The sequence below is a fragment of the Phasianus colchicus genome, chromosome 1 (genome assembly GCF_987193195.1).
Source record: "Phasianus colchicus chromosome 1, bPhaCol1.hap1.1, whole genome shotgun sequence".
Classification (NCBI taxonomy): Eukaryota; Metazoa; Chordata; class Aves; order Galliformes; family Phasianidae; genus Phasianus; species Phasianus colchicus.
Genome location: NC_143436.1, coordinates 69,469,559 through 69,483,633, shown reverse-complemented (window position 1 = coordinate 69,483,633; position 14,075 = coordinate 69,469,559). Strand labels below are relative to the sequence as shown.

At 38.4% G+C, this 14,075-nt stretch overlaps 1 protein-coding gene across 2 annotated transcripts in view; it reads left to right on the top strand.

Annotated features, from left to right (window-relative positions):
- PACSIN2 (protein kinase C and casein kinase substrate in neurons 2) overlaps positions 1–14,075 on the top strand; it is a 62,231-nt gene that overhangs the window by 9,495 nt on the left and 38,661 nt on the right. The window contains exon 1 of one of the 2 annotated variants that reach the window (XM_031597203.2): positions 6,601–6,804. The exons of the other annotated variant lie outside the window; for it this stretch is intronic. The gene's annotated coding sequence lies outside the window, so the exon portion shown is untranslated. Of the gene's footprint in view, positions 1–6,600; positions 6,805–14,075 lie in introns of those variants that run through there. 2 annotated transcript variants of the gene reach the window in all.

Genomic DNA, 14,075 nt, shown 5'->3' with positions numbered 1-14,075 from the left:
TGTTTTTTTAGCAAGACTACTAGTAATTATGTCATTTCTGAGAGATCTTACTGCATAGCAGAGAAGGGTGGAAGAAGTCAAGCAGGCTTTGATGCTTTCAAGTATAGCTAAAGGTATTTTCATTGCACTTTTTTTTTTTTTTTTTTTTTCCCTTTTCAGCATATCACAGAATTGTAGGGACTGGAAGGGGCCTTCAGAGATCATTGAGTCCAGCCCCCCTGCAAAGCAGGCCCCCTACAGCAGGCTGCACAGGTAGGCATCAAGGTGGGTCTTGAACATCTCCAGAGAAGGAGACTCCACAACCTCCCTGGGCAGCCTGTTCCAGTGCTCCATCATCCTTACTGTGAAGTTCCTTTGTATATTGGTGCAGAACTTCCTATGCTCCAGTTTATGGCCGTTTCCCCTTATCTTGTCTCCTGAAAAGAGATTGGCCATGTCTGTTTAACTCCCACACTTAAGATATTTATAAAGATTAGTAAGATCCCCTCTCAGTCTTTTTTTCTCAAGGCTGAATCAATCCAGGTCTCTCAGCCTTTCTTCTTAAGAGAGGTACTCCGGGCCCCTTATCATTTTTGTGTCCCTCCTCTGGACTCTTTCCAGGAGATTTATTTAACATCTTCCACGTATGGTTATTGTGCTATGTTTTTAAATGAATAATGCTGTACCAGTATTGGATCCTTTAAGTTAAATCTGAGATTGTCTGAGTTGTGAGTGATGCTACTAGTTCAGCTGGGAAGTTTATGAAGTTTCTATGAAATTAACTTTCAAGGTATGTGTAGTATTTACTTAGGCTGGAATACTCACTGGAAATCAGTGTATTCAGTAGGAAAAATACCAAGAAGTGCTTATGTATGGGTTAACTCTTTAATGCTGAAGATCTTACAAGCATGCTTTTCTAAAAATGTATTTGAATTTATCCAGAAAATAATGGATCAGATGAATCTTTGAACTTTTATTGCAGTGAGCAGTTAAAGAATAAAGTTACATCTTACTGTTATAAAGATCTTCTGAAACAGTGCTTAAAATGCAGTGGGAAACAGGTTTGGACAATACTTAGACCTGCAAACTGGGAGAAATAAGCAATGTAAAACTTTAAGCCATTGCTAAATTGCTTTGTTGTGGTGGCTCTCACAGGTTTGTGTGTTTGCTCACTCTTGAAATGATTTATGTATGAGGCAATGTATGTGGGCTTCATGCAGTCCTTTTGAGAACATCAACAAAAATAAGAAGGAGGGTAGTGACTTTCTTTTTTTTAAGTACAAGTGACATTAAAGCTGTATCCGTCATTGAATCTGAAGAGGGAGTGCTGTCTCATGGCTGTTGAGGGTGAGCTGCTGCCTGTCCTGTTCTTTTGTGTATTAGATGGGAGATTGTGTATCTAATCTTGTTTAAAATAATTAGTCTTCTACAAATCTGTGTTGTTGTTTAGAACCTAGATTCTCTGTCCAGAATGAATTAAATTTTAGGTACTTTCTTGAGTTATGCAGCAGTGCTGGCTCGAGAATTATAGGAATGTGCAAAGAGTAGCATATTGCACCTAAGCACTTACATCAGAGTCAGCATATGTGTTTAAATTGGGAGTACTGTGAAAAATCTCAATCTGGCTATAGTCTCTGTCCTAGAAGAGGAAGGAATGAAAGTTGCAACTTTTATGTGTTTCAACATCACCCAATTCCACGTACTAAGCAGCTTTATGTAGCTCTGTATCCTAAAAGGGTTGCTGAAAATCTAACTGCACAAACTTGAAAAGACATTTTTAAATCTTGCTTCCCGGATGGCCAACTTTCTTTGAGTGTTTTCTGTTTTTAGGAGAAAAAAAGTCATCAAATTGGGTAAAAAATGAATGCAAGTAGTGATTTGGCATGCATGTATCAGTGTACAACTTAACATTTTGTCTAAAGCTAGCCTCCTGAAACCTAAGTATTGAAGCAAGTGAAAACTTACTTACTTGAAAATCCTTTTAAGTGTGGGATGTTGGATTTCTCCAATTTTACCTAAAATCTACAACCTTGTATATAAATTACTGGTTGTCTGTGTTAAGCTGAATGAACAGATTTTGAAATTGAATAATTTCTTGCAGTACTGTGTCACTGAAATACCCTGATAAGAGGACTATAAATGAGGAGTTTAGGGATCTTCAGAGTTAGGATAAGCTTTCAATGTGTTATCTTATGGAAAAAAAGTTATGGATTTTTACTTATCCATCCTTGACTTTGAGCCAGAAATTTTTCATGTAGCTGAAAGATCCTTTCTGTAGTATTGCATGCTGGTTATTTTGGTTCAGGGTTGTGAGTATGACTTGTTCTCCTTTCAGTCTATCCTACTTGCATTACTTGGTGCTAGTGTCTATTGAGTTGTACCTTTCCCCGGGACTAGAAAAAGGACAGTGATGGTGTGCTTTGGTTCATATCTGCCACTTGAATCCATGTGGAGTTACTTTTGCTGACTTGGGATGGTTTCACAATTGCAATTGTGTAGTCAGAGCTGCAAGTTGGCAATAAATGGTTTCAGAAGGTCATCTTTGCTGGGCTGTTTTTAGGTTGAAAAGGCTATCTGTAGAAACTTTTTTTAGTGAATGCTGTAGGATATGGTTCATGTATTCTAATACCAGCAATCGAAGAGACCTAAGGAAAAAGTTTTGGGAACTCTTCTGGTGTCACATAGCCCTTCTTGAGTTGCTCCAGTCAGTACTAGGCATTATTATTCAGCACCTCAGAAGAAAGAACTTGATGCAGAAATTCAAAGATCCTTTAGAAAGAACTTCTTTTGCAATATTTTTGAAATCTGCGTTACTGGACAGTGAGAGTTGCCACTTGGTTTCGTGCTGTTTTGCAGTGATGTTGTTTTGCGATGAGTTAACTGAATTTTTAATAATTGTGTGAAAATAACTTGTGATAAAATACAAATATTGGGGAAGAGAGTAATAAAAAGAAAAAACCTAATGCCAGTGGATGTTACAAAAGCAGTATATTTGTGTAATGAGCAACAGATACTTTTCAGTGCATAAGGAGTTAGTCGCAGTCAGAGAGGGTTGTGCTGAATGGCTCTGTGTCCAGATGGAGGCTGGCAACAAAAGCTGCCTCCCAGGGTCTGTCTCGGGACTGGTACTCTTCAATGCCTTTATCAGAGATATAGATGATGTGATTGAGTGCTCCTTAGCAAGTTTGATGACACCAAGCTAAGTGGAGGGATGCCATCCAGAGAGACCTTGATTAAAGTCAAAAGGCAGGCCCATGTCTACCTAATGAGGCTAAATTGAGCAAAGTACAAGGTTTTGCCCTAGGGTCGAGGTAATCCCTGATATGTTTGCAAACTGGAAGAACAACTCCTTGAGACAAACCCTGCTGAGAAGAACCTCTGGATTCTGGTTGATGAAAATCTCAACCTGGCTGGAGTACTGCATCCAAGTCTGGGGCTCCCAGCACAGGAAAGATGTAGAGCTTTTGGAGAAGATCCAGAAGAGGGCTGTGAAGATGATCCAAGGGCTGGAGTACATCTCCTGTGAAGACAGGCTGGAGGGACTGAGGTTGCTGAGTCTGGGAAAGAGAAGGCTACAGGGAGACCCTGTTGCGGCCTTCCAACTTTTTGAAGGGAGATTATAAGGAAATCAACTTTTTACAAGTGTAGACAGTGGACAGGACAAGGGAGGGTGATTTTAAACTAAAAGATTGGGCATTTAGATAAGATGTCGGGGGAACTTTTTTTACTACGGGAGTGGTTGCCCAGAAAAACTGTGGATGCCCTGTCGCTAGAGGTGTTTAAGGCCTGGTTGGATGGGGCTTTGGGAATGTGATCTAGAACTTGCTCTAGTGCTTGGCAGCCCTGCCTGTGGCAAGGAGGTTGAAACTTAATTATCCTTGAGGTTCCTTCCAACCCAAGCTGTTCTTCTGGGGGGGAACAAGATTAGGACAGCTGATGTAAATTAACCAAAGGGATATTCCATGTCGCATGACATCATACAGAAGAACTTCTGAAGGGGCTGCTGAACCTCAGTTGCAGGCTGGTGAGCAATTTCTTATTCACCTCTTGTTACATACATTATTTGTATCTATCTGTATATATACACACAGACACAACTTTTATTGTTTTCCTTTTCTTTATCTTAATAGTTTTATTTCAACCCACAAATCATTCTTTTTCCCCCGATTCTCTCCCCCATCCCACTGGGAAGGGTGAAATTGAGTGAGGGTCTGCGTGGTGCTGAGCTGTCTGTTGGGTATGACCACACCAATAAGTCAACTTAATCCTACAGCTTAGGCTGACTAAGACAAGATATTTTGCAAATACATTTAAATAAATGAGTTTGTCATATCCTGATTTATTTATTTTTCCATTTCATGGGTTCAAACTCGGGTACAGCCCAAATATGTTGTATTTCTACTACTACTACTCAGCAATGCTACCTCTAAAATACCTGAAACATGCAGAGAAAGAAATTAAGATCAGACTGTTTGTTGTCATCCTCACCTCCTTTCTTTGTAATGGCAAGGTTTGATCTAGAGGTATCTGCAGGTGGTGTCTGGATGCAGGGCTAGAGTGCATGCTAAGTTTGAGGACAACACTAAGCTGGAGTACCTGCTGAGCCCCTCAAAGGGAGAGAGACTGTGCAGAGGACTAACCTGGTTTAGCTGGGGTTGGAAGCCTATGGCCTTATGTTTCCATTCTAACTCAAACCATTCTGGGATTCTGTGATTTAATCTTGGCCAACAGGAAGGCTGAGCAATCAGCAGCCACGTGAGGCTCACTAAAAGCTGATTTGTGCCCATGGGGCAGCCCTGGCTCTATGTCCAGAGGGGGGGGGTCAGGAGTGGGACAGCAGCCCCAGGAAAGGCATCAGAGGGATCTGACTGATGGCACATGAGTTGGACTTCAGCCCTATTCTAAAACAAATGTAGTTCAGTGATCCTACAGGAATTCGGGGTTGTTAGAGCTGAAGGCTCATTTCCAGCGGGGAGAAGGAACGGTCACAACAGAAGGGTCATCGAAGGGAAATCTCAGATTAACTTAATCGTAAGTGTTATTACAAGTTGATAGTAATTGTGGGGAAGTTGGAACTTGATGGTCCTTGTTTTTAATCTCTTGAATTTTCGGTATAGCCTGCTTTTTACTAATGATTTTTACATGTAGTAAAACTTGAAGTGCCATACTGTTTGGGTTTCTTTTTTTGGGGAGGGGTGTCTTTCCTCTGAGCGTACAGATATTTTGCCTCAATGAGGTAGCTGTTATTTTACCTTTCAGGTAGAGAAACCTGAACTTCAAGTTATCACAAATCATTATCACAAATCATGAAACTTTGTTAGAGGAGTGTGTGGTGTACCCTTGGGATAGCTGTACCAAGGGTTCATCCTACTTGAATGCATGAGAAGTCGAACATTTAAGATCACAATCTCTTTCATGAGATCACTCTTTTTAGTGGTTTGGTTTTTTTTAATGAGACATATGTCTAGAAGACATATTTGCATGCTCTGAAGTAAGTACAGTAAATCACAATGTGAAATATCTATCCCCCACTATGTTTTAAAATGTACTATGAAATTTCGTAGAGTTTGGTGTTGTTTTTTTTGGCTGTTTTTTTTTTTTTTTTTTTTTTTTTTAGGGCTTTACACCCTTAAGATTGAAGAGTAAGGACAGGTGATGGCTCTTAAATAGTGGGCTGGGAGCTTGCATGGATGTGTGAAGGTTATTTGTGATAGTAAACTTTCAGCAAGTGTTAGCAAAATCATAGCTGGAGGGATTCTCTTAAAGGCTTCAAACAACTTGTGACCTTCCCATAAAAGCTGATGATGGATGATTGAGAGATGTCATTTCTGCTATTATTTATTATATCTGGCATTGAGCTTTGTGAATCTACCTGGACTTTGGTTAGTTTAAAACCTCCAGGATGTGGTGTGCTTTGCTATTTGGGCAGACCAGTTTGCCACTGGTTTAAAGTGGGAACCATAGTGAAGTAGTAAGAATGCTTGCCCTCCTCTAAAAGTCATCAAAAATTGAAAACCAGTGTGCAGAAATATGAAATGAAGAGCTTTTATGCGGTTTTCTAGATGCAGCCTTACTTATTTTAATGCTGCGTCTATCAGACAGTTGCATTAAAGTTCTAAGTCTTCAGAACCAGAACTGGAAAAGTTTCACAAATCTTCTGCTGACATGCATGTTCATTTGACCCATGACAGTGAAAAGTGTGATTATGAAAAAGATCATTATGTTATCGTTATGTATGTTACTCATGTATTTTATCACAATTTCTTCTCTTGTCTGTGACTGTTGAATTTATTTTTATCCTGCGATGCTTTTAATTCACATATAGCTCTCTTATTCTTCCATCTACTATATGGTAAGAGAGCAAAGTGCAAAGTAATATTCGTTGACAAAGCACATTGTTTTTGAGGAACATTTGATCTAATTGAGGTCTTATTTTCATTGTTTTAAGGCACTGCAGCATAACTGCAGCTGTTTCAGCTGTTGAGATGTTCTGTCTTTTTTTATTCCTTTGCTACCCAAACTCTTAACTGGCGATCCATACGCAGATAGGGCTTTGTAGCAATAATTGTATTTAGACAGGTGACTCATTTCAGTAACCACGAGCTATTCTGGAACATATGCTGAGGTGTCGGTGTGACTGGTGATACAGAGCTCTCCCTTGGTGATGTCACGTCACAGAGCAGCTCTGTCTAGGCCACTGCCCCACCTCTGTGCCCCTGCTTGGAAATGAGCACAGTACTGCCATCCTAGCTCCCACACAGTGCGTTCAGATCTTGGGAGACAACTTAGAGCTTCACAAGGAAATATGATGTGTGATCTGCTCAGGTAGGCTGAGTTCATAAGCACAAGGCTACCCAGTTAGTAAAATCTGAAATTGAAGGTAGACCCTGGTATCACCTTTATAAGACTGCTGAAAATTTCTATGGTGCTGAACACAGCTTTAGGCTGATGGCATAAAAACTGTGGCATTGAGTAGAATTATTTTCATAGTATCACAGGATGGCCTGAGTTGAAAAGGACCACAATGATCATCTAGTTTCAACCTCTGCAGGGTCACCAGCCAGCAGACCAGGCTGCCCAGAGCCACATCCAGCCTGGCCTTGAATGCCTCCAGGGATGGGGCATCCACAACCTCCTTGGGCAACCTGTTCCAGTGCATCACCATCCTCTGTGTGAAAAACTTCCTCATAATATTTAACCTAAACCTCCCCTGTCTCAGTTTAAGACCATTCCCCCTTGTCTTACCATTATCCACCTTCGTAAACAGCTGTTCCCCCTCCTGTTTATATGCTCCCTTCAAGTATTGGAAGGCCACAATGAATTTTCAACATCTGACACTTTTCTATTTGTGTATAAGCCATAATTTAAAAAAAGCTCTCTTAAGCCATTCCTTTTCAGTGTGTGCTAGTTTGATATTTTAATTCCCAAATAATTTAATTCTGCTATAGCAGACTTTTCTGTTCTGATTAGTTCAGGTTACCCTGCTTCGTACAGAAATGTAGTTCTATTTTTGGTAACTATTGTTTTTGAATTTGGGAATTATTGTAGAACCACTAAAATGCTGAAGTTCTTCAGCAGTATACATGAAGAACAAAGGAAGTCGAGTATTATCAAGTCTTTATTAGTGCTTTGCTTCAGCACTTTGAAGATTGGATCTGGACCACGTGTATTTTAGAAGTAGTCGTAGGTATTTGAATTTTCAACGTTGGTGTTTATCAGATGCTAATATTGAGAGAGCAGTTGATTCAGCTCTGCATTGTTTAACTCTGATTTCTGTCTTTTGATTGTTGCTAAGATGCAGGTTGAAGGCTGCAGTTTCCATGCTCATAGCGATGGCCCAGTCGTTATAAGTTAAAAAGCACAATGGTAATGGCAAGTGCAAGAACAGTGGTTAATGGGGCCTTTGTCCCAGTTTCCTTGAACCTCAGTCCAATCTGGATTGTAGGGTAGGTGGCTGATCTACATGTACATCAGTCAAGCTTTAATTGAATACGTCAATTGAATACTTTCCTTTTCTTCAAAAAGGGGAGAAGCACAGAAAAGACTGGGCTGAGATTGAGTAAACTAAGCATTTGTTTTGTTCACATTCTTGTGTTTTGAGTTTGTACATTTGAGTGACTTGTATGCTTGGCAGCCGTAGAAGGAAAACTAAAGTGAATCCACATCTCTGGAAATTCTAAGGAAGGCTGGCTGCTGTTTTGCATTTTCTAAACTACTAATGAGACTAGTAAGATGTTTACAACCAAAGAAAAACTTCCATCTTCTTGTTTGCCTAATCTCAATCGCATGTGATTTTCTTGAAGTAGCGCCTTGTTTTGTTCACTGAAACATTTAAATTACCTTGGAGTTAACATGGGTTTGTATACTGCATGTGATTTTCAAGAATGAAATGGAAACACACAAAGCAACTGAACTTGCTTCTAGCTTATCTTGTTGAATTATGTGTTTGGTGGTAAAAATGAGATCTGCGACCTCAATACTTACAAGTGGCACTTCCAGGTAGCTTAGACCTATAAGTTTAGTACATGATAAGACTTCAGTGTTGCTTACATAAAAGAGCAGGTTTATATGTTAGATTTATTTTAAAAAATAAAGTGTTTTTGAGGGTTATTTAATTCTACTAGGTCAGCAATCCCGTTTGCGTAAATTACTAACAGGCGAATAAAGATCTTTTGTCCTTGTTGCAGTAATTACCATTGGAGGATCAGAAAATGGAATTGCCTAGAAACGTGGGAGTCCTGGCTAAAGTTTGCCTTGGATTCACTGGGCTGAAAATCTGTTTAAACCGAATTTAGTCTTTCTTTTTAATGGCCATCTTAATGGAACTAAGTAGCAAGTAAGCTTTTCCCCCTTACCTTAACACTAACAATGTAAATGACCCTGACTGGTCTTCAGAAGACAGGTTCAGTTTAAAATCTGAATCAGAAATATGAAACACTCTCACATGTTTATTTGTGCGGTTACGGTCAATCATTGATTCTGAAATGCATGAATGGACCTTTTGTGTTATTCCTGAAAGAATAATCAGCAGATTATTCTTAGTTTACTGGAAAGGATAGTCAAAGCTATGTGTACCTGTGCTTTTTCTGCTCGTATGTTTATGAATTACACTCTGCAGAGGCCTATAATTTCAGTATTGGTCCCAGACATTAAATGACAGTGCTGAAGTGATGTATAACGTTTGTGACTCTGTTCCCAGCTGAGAATGTTGCTTTCAGGTTGCAGGGCTGCCTGCAGTAATTAACGGTTTTTACGTTGCTAGAATTGGGGGAAATTCTAAACCACCCTTGCATATGTCTTGAGAACTGAAGTATGTGACATGCTCGCTTGCTCTGCCTTTTGTCACTTGCAGGGCTGAGAGGGTAATGGCTACAGAAAGTATAGCTAATAATTGAAGCTCCTGTGTAGAGCTATTAGGGCTCTGAACTAAGTCAGCTGCTGTGGGGGTGCTTACTTCATTTCTGCATTAGCAGGGGTCCTATGGTGCAGTTCTGTACCTTCTGTTCAAAAGTCCAGCATAAGCTATACTACCAAAACATTACTGATGATGTAGGATGTTTCTACCACTGTAAATGCATCAAGTAATTATCCTAAAAAGCTATTTTTGTCTAGTAGAGAATAATCCTAAAGGACCCCAAAGAGTTCTGTGTGGATATGTGGTGCCCCTACAGAGTTTTAAATTAACTGTGAATGCATTGCTATCCGAGAAACGGAGTTACTTCACTAAATCTTTACTCCTTTATCATCTTCAGTGGTGCCCTTCTGAGACTATATAGGAAGTCCTATTTTTGGTTTTGCTTTCTCTATTCCTTTTTACTTTTTTTCTCAAAAAAAAAAAAAAAAAAAAAGGCAGCAGGAGTTACTTGTAGGGTACACAGGTTGGTCTAGATTCAGCAGTGCAATTGGCTTCCACCCTCCCCAGTCAGTATTACTAGATTCTGTCAAGCGTTATCACCTGTCTGTCTGTAAGAATATCAAAAGGCAAAGTATGCTGACGTGTCGTTAATGCACTTATTCAAACAGTAGTCTGTCTTTAGGGAGAAATATGTTGGAATCTTAGGGCTAAATTCAGTTCAGTTGAGGTCTCTAAGTCAGTTCTCCCTTGACGTGAAGAACAATACCTCCTTAGCTTAATGTAGCCTTCAGATTCAAGAAGACCTGCGTGTTTCACCTTAATCTAAGGATTTAGATGTGCCTCTATTCAATACATGTCAATATTTCATTAATTAGTATTACAGCCCCATATTTCCGGAGGTGGAAAAATACAGCTTTTGAGTATGAAACACAGAAGCAACACAGCTGCTTCCTAAGCAGCACGGCTGCAAAACACTCCTGCATATTTCACTGATGTGTTTGAAAAGACTGCTCTCCACCTAAGGCAGTTGTTAGCGGCAGGCTTTACTAAAGATTACCTGAATATTCAACTTCATTGCAGTATGGAAATGGACAAGTGAAAACCCTGTGCTGGTTTGAGTGCTGCAGTGTGAAAAAAATGACCTTAGCTTGAGCGACAAGGTTTTCAGCTGCCGGCAGGAAATGATGAAATGTACTCAGAGAGAATTTTGTTTGTGGAAGTGGAGGTCAGGCAGAGCTGTGCAGGTACTGCAGCTCCCTGTGCTGTTGTGCTGCTCAGCTCCATATTTGGGGAAAAGCAACTGAACTGAGGCATGTCTTTTAAGGTAAGTTTTTTTGCTTACCAGTCGAATAGTTCTTTGCTTTTTCCAACCAGAAATGTACTGTTCTGCTTCATGGCTGATTTGAAGGTGATATTTTGTAAAGCATTTAACATTTGTCAGTGTAAGGGTGTTTGTTTAATCGTGGTTGGAAAGATTGCTTTCAAACAGTCTGCTGTCTGAAACATGCACATCTTCTAGAAATGATTATTTTATTCATTTGTATACTTCTGTGGGATTTTCTCTATAAACGCAGCAATGTCCAAGTTTTGTGGTAACTGTGAAGTCAGATAAGAACCATGGCACCTTTTATTTTTAGGTAAAAGATAGAAAGCTCTGATATCTGAGGCAGCTTTTCTTGTAATACTCTTTTTGCTTCTAAATCATATCCTATTTTAGAACAGTTGTAGCCACGTCACTTTTCTCTGTAGCTACTTTGTCAGTGCAGCTGGAAGTGCTCTTCTGCATTTTCTCTGCTGGAGGATGCATCACTGCAATCCTCTTGTTCAATTTCTCTGCACTATTCTTGCTGCTCTGCTGTCAAATTCTGCTTGAATTTGTTTTCTTTCATTGCAGAATGAAGTAAGTATTAGGCACGCCGATTTTAAATACTTTCATTATGACTTTGCTGAAATCAGTTTTCATTCTGAAGAATATTCTTAGCTTGCCATCTGTTTCTACAGAGTAGAGAGGTATTATTTGTTAAGTGTCTGGCCACTTTAAAGGTTTCTTAGGAATTAAATGCTTCCCAAGTGTAATCTGGAAATTAAAGGGATGTGGTCTTCTATACCTTTCTTGCTTCTCGGAAGCAAACCTAAAGGCACATTTATCTTGACTTTTTTTATTTATATGGAGTTAAACAGAAAGGTTTCTTTCATGCTGGAAGACCTTGACAGGACATGTTAATTAATGGATGATGTCACAGGAACTAAAAAGGTGACAATTAGAAGAATTCTATTCAAACTGGATTTTTCCTGCACTTTAATCACTCAGTTTTAAATAATGAAAAACTTTGTTTTAAAATTGTATGTCTTTTAAATGTATAATATTTAATTTTCAAATAATTTAAATAATAATAAATCCAACAAATAATAACTTGAATGAAAAAATCTTGACTCCACAGCTGAGAGTTCTTTCAGGTGGTTTCCTGGCAAAATTTACTGAAAACTAATTTTATGGTTCTTTCTTTCCCCATAAAGAAAGAAGTGGATTCCTAATTAAAAAAACAAAAAAAAAAAACAAAAAAAAAACAAAAAAACCCAGCCCTCAGTCTCCTAAAGGAACAATTTTTACAGTTTCCTTGTTGAGAAGGCTACCATTTAGTATTACACTGAATAGCATAACACAAGTGTCTTATGGTCTCAGTCCCTTACAGCCCTGGATCTAAAGTTTAGGAACTGGATATTTAAAATCTTTTTTCTTCCTATAGCAAGTCAGCGTTGCAGGATTTAAAATCTAAAACAAGTGTTTTGTGACCAAATATCTGCTGTCACATTGCTTCCATATGTTGCTTCTCTTTTGTGCATCTCAACAGAAATAGAAAATGACGTATTTTTTAATGTGTTGTATTTAATGTCAGTGAAGGATACAATTCAAGGGTACTTTTTACTCTATCTTTCCTTGTCACCTGATTACTGTGCAGGTAGTATTTGTCATTGTGGCGTACCTCCAAAGTTTGCATAAGAATTAAATCCAGATTAAAGCTGGGATTGGCTTTAATCTTTACTTTGTGTGGAAAATGTTTTACTGACACTTTCATTTCTCTTGTTTTGAAACCATCATGAGAGATGTTTTTTTAAAAACAGAAATCAGCTGCCTTACTGTGCTTGTCTGGAAGGTTTCATTATTTAACAATACTTTCTTTTCTGTTTTTAGGAACAGTCCATATAGAAATCAGTCTGAAAATCTGGAGAGAGAATTTGGGGAATGGTTGTGTTCTTTCAACGATTACTGACTTGACTAATATACAGTAAGTGTGATAAAGCATGTACTATACCCATCTTAAAGAAGTGAATACATAATGCTTATAGTTTTGGCCTTTTCATGTTATTCAGTGACTACTTTCTTTTTGTATCAAGGTCACCTTTATTTCATCTCCAGATGTGTTACTAATTTCGCCTTTCTTCTGCAGAGGAATCCTAATAGGAAATGTTGATAATAATGCTTTCAGGAGGGAGTCTTAATCTGCCAAGAAGCGTTGTTGATTCAGGAAGCAAGATACAACTTGGTGTAATGTATCAAAGCTAACTTAAACTGAAGGTAGTAATGTTTAGAGCAGAGTTAGAGAAAGATGATGTGTTTTCATCCTCCAGTGGGATGAGATAAAATAGCTGAAAAAGTAATTTAAAAAATGATATCTACATCCTTTGAGAACTCAAGAGTATGTTTTTTTAAAAGGGATACTTCAGTGTTTTGTTAACAGACTTGTTTTTGAGTTCTTAACTGCAGTAATGGTGCTCTCAGTGTTTTTTGTTATTGAATGTAAGAAACTAGAGATGCTTTACTTCAGCGTTATAGTTCCAAACTCAAATATTAACATGATCAACTTTATTTTAAATCAGTGCCTGAAGTTTTTGAAGTCACTGGTAATACATTTCATGTAATCTTCATTCTGTGATGCTTATACTTTTGATTGAATTTGTGGCAACTGTATGTACACAATCATAATTCTTTTGTTTCATTTGTCACGCTTTTCTGACACTGCATATGTATTCCAATTTGCACCATATTTTCAAGTCTGTAAAAGCTGACACGTTCTCCAGCAGTGCTTGTTTTAAAGGATGTCTAAAAATGTAAGAGGGATTTAGATTTTGCAGTACATTCTGAAGGACAGGAAATGTTTTCGGAAAGACTTCCAGATCTTGTAGGCAGTCTGTTTCTTTTCTAATTATGTTTCTTGCTCTGAGAGATCTGAGCTTTCTTTATTCAGAAACACATTTGAGGAAATCAGAGTACAATACTCTTGTGTTATCGTGCTCCTTTTCCTTCATGAAGTAGCTGGGATTAGAGACTTGTTTACATTTCCTTTCGTAATATCAGGATGGCGTTCAAAAACGTTACGTGTTCCTTATCTGAAGACTATAAAATAGCGTGGGTGAAATTTGCTGCATTCAACCTTTTCATCGTTTTAAATTTGTAAATTTGTAATTAAATTTAACAATACTTCTGTGTTAGAATTCTGGCTTGGGGAAATTTATTCTTTATTGTTAAATTCTCATACTGTTCAGTCTATGGTTTGAAATCTCTCCTGCAATAGCTAGCCGTTCGTGGAACTCTAATTGCAAAGCTGGAGGCTTTGCTTAGTGGTAGATTGTCGAGGTAGAAAAACATCTTTTTAATGGAGATAAAGGAAACTGCGTGCACCTTTTTGTCACTGAATAATCATCCTAAAAGATCTAAATGTATTCAGATTGTATTCAGACA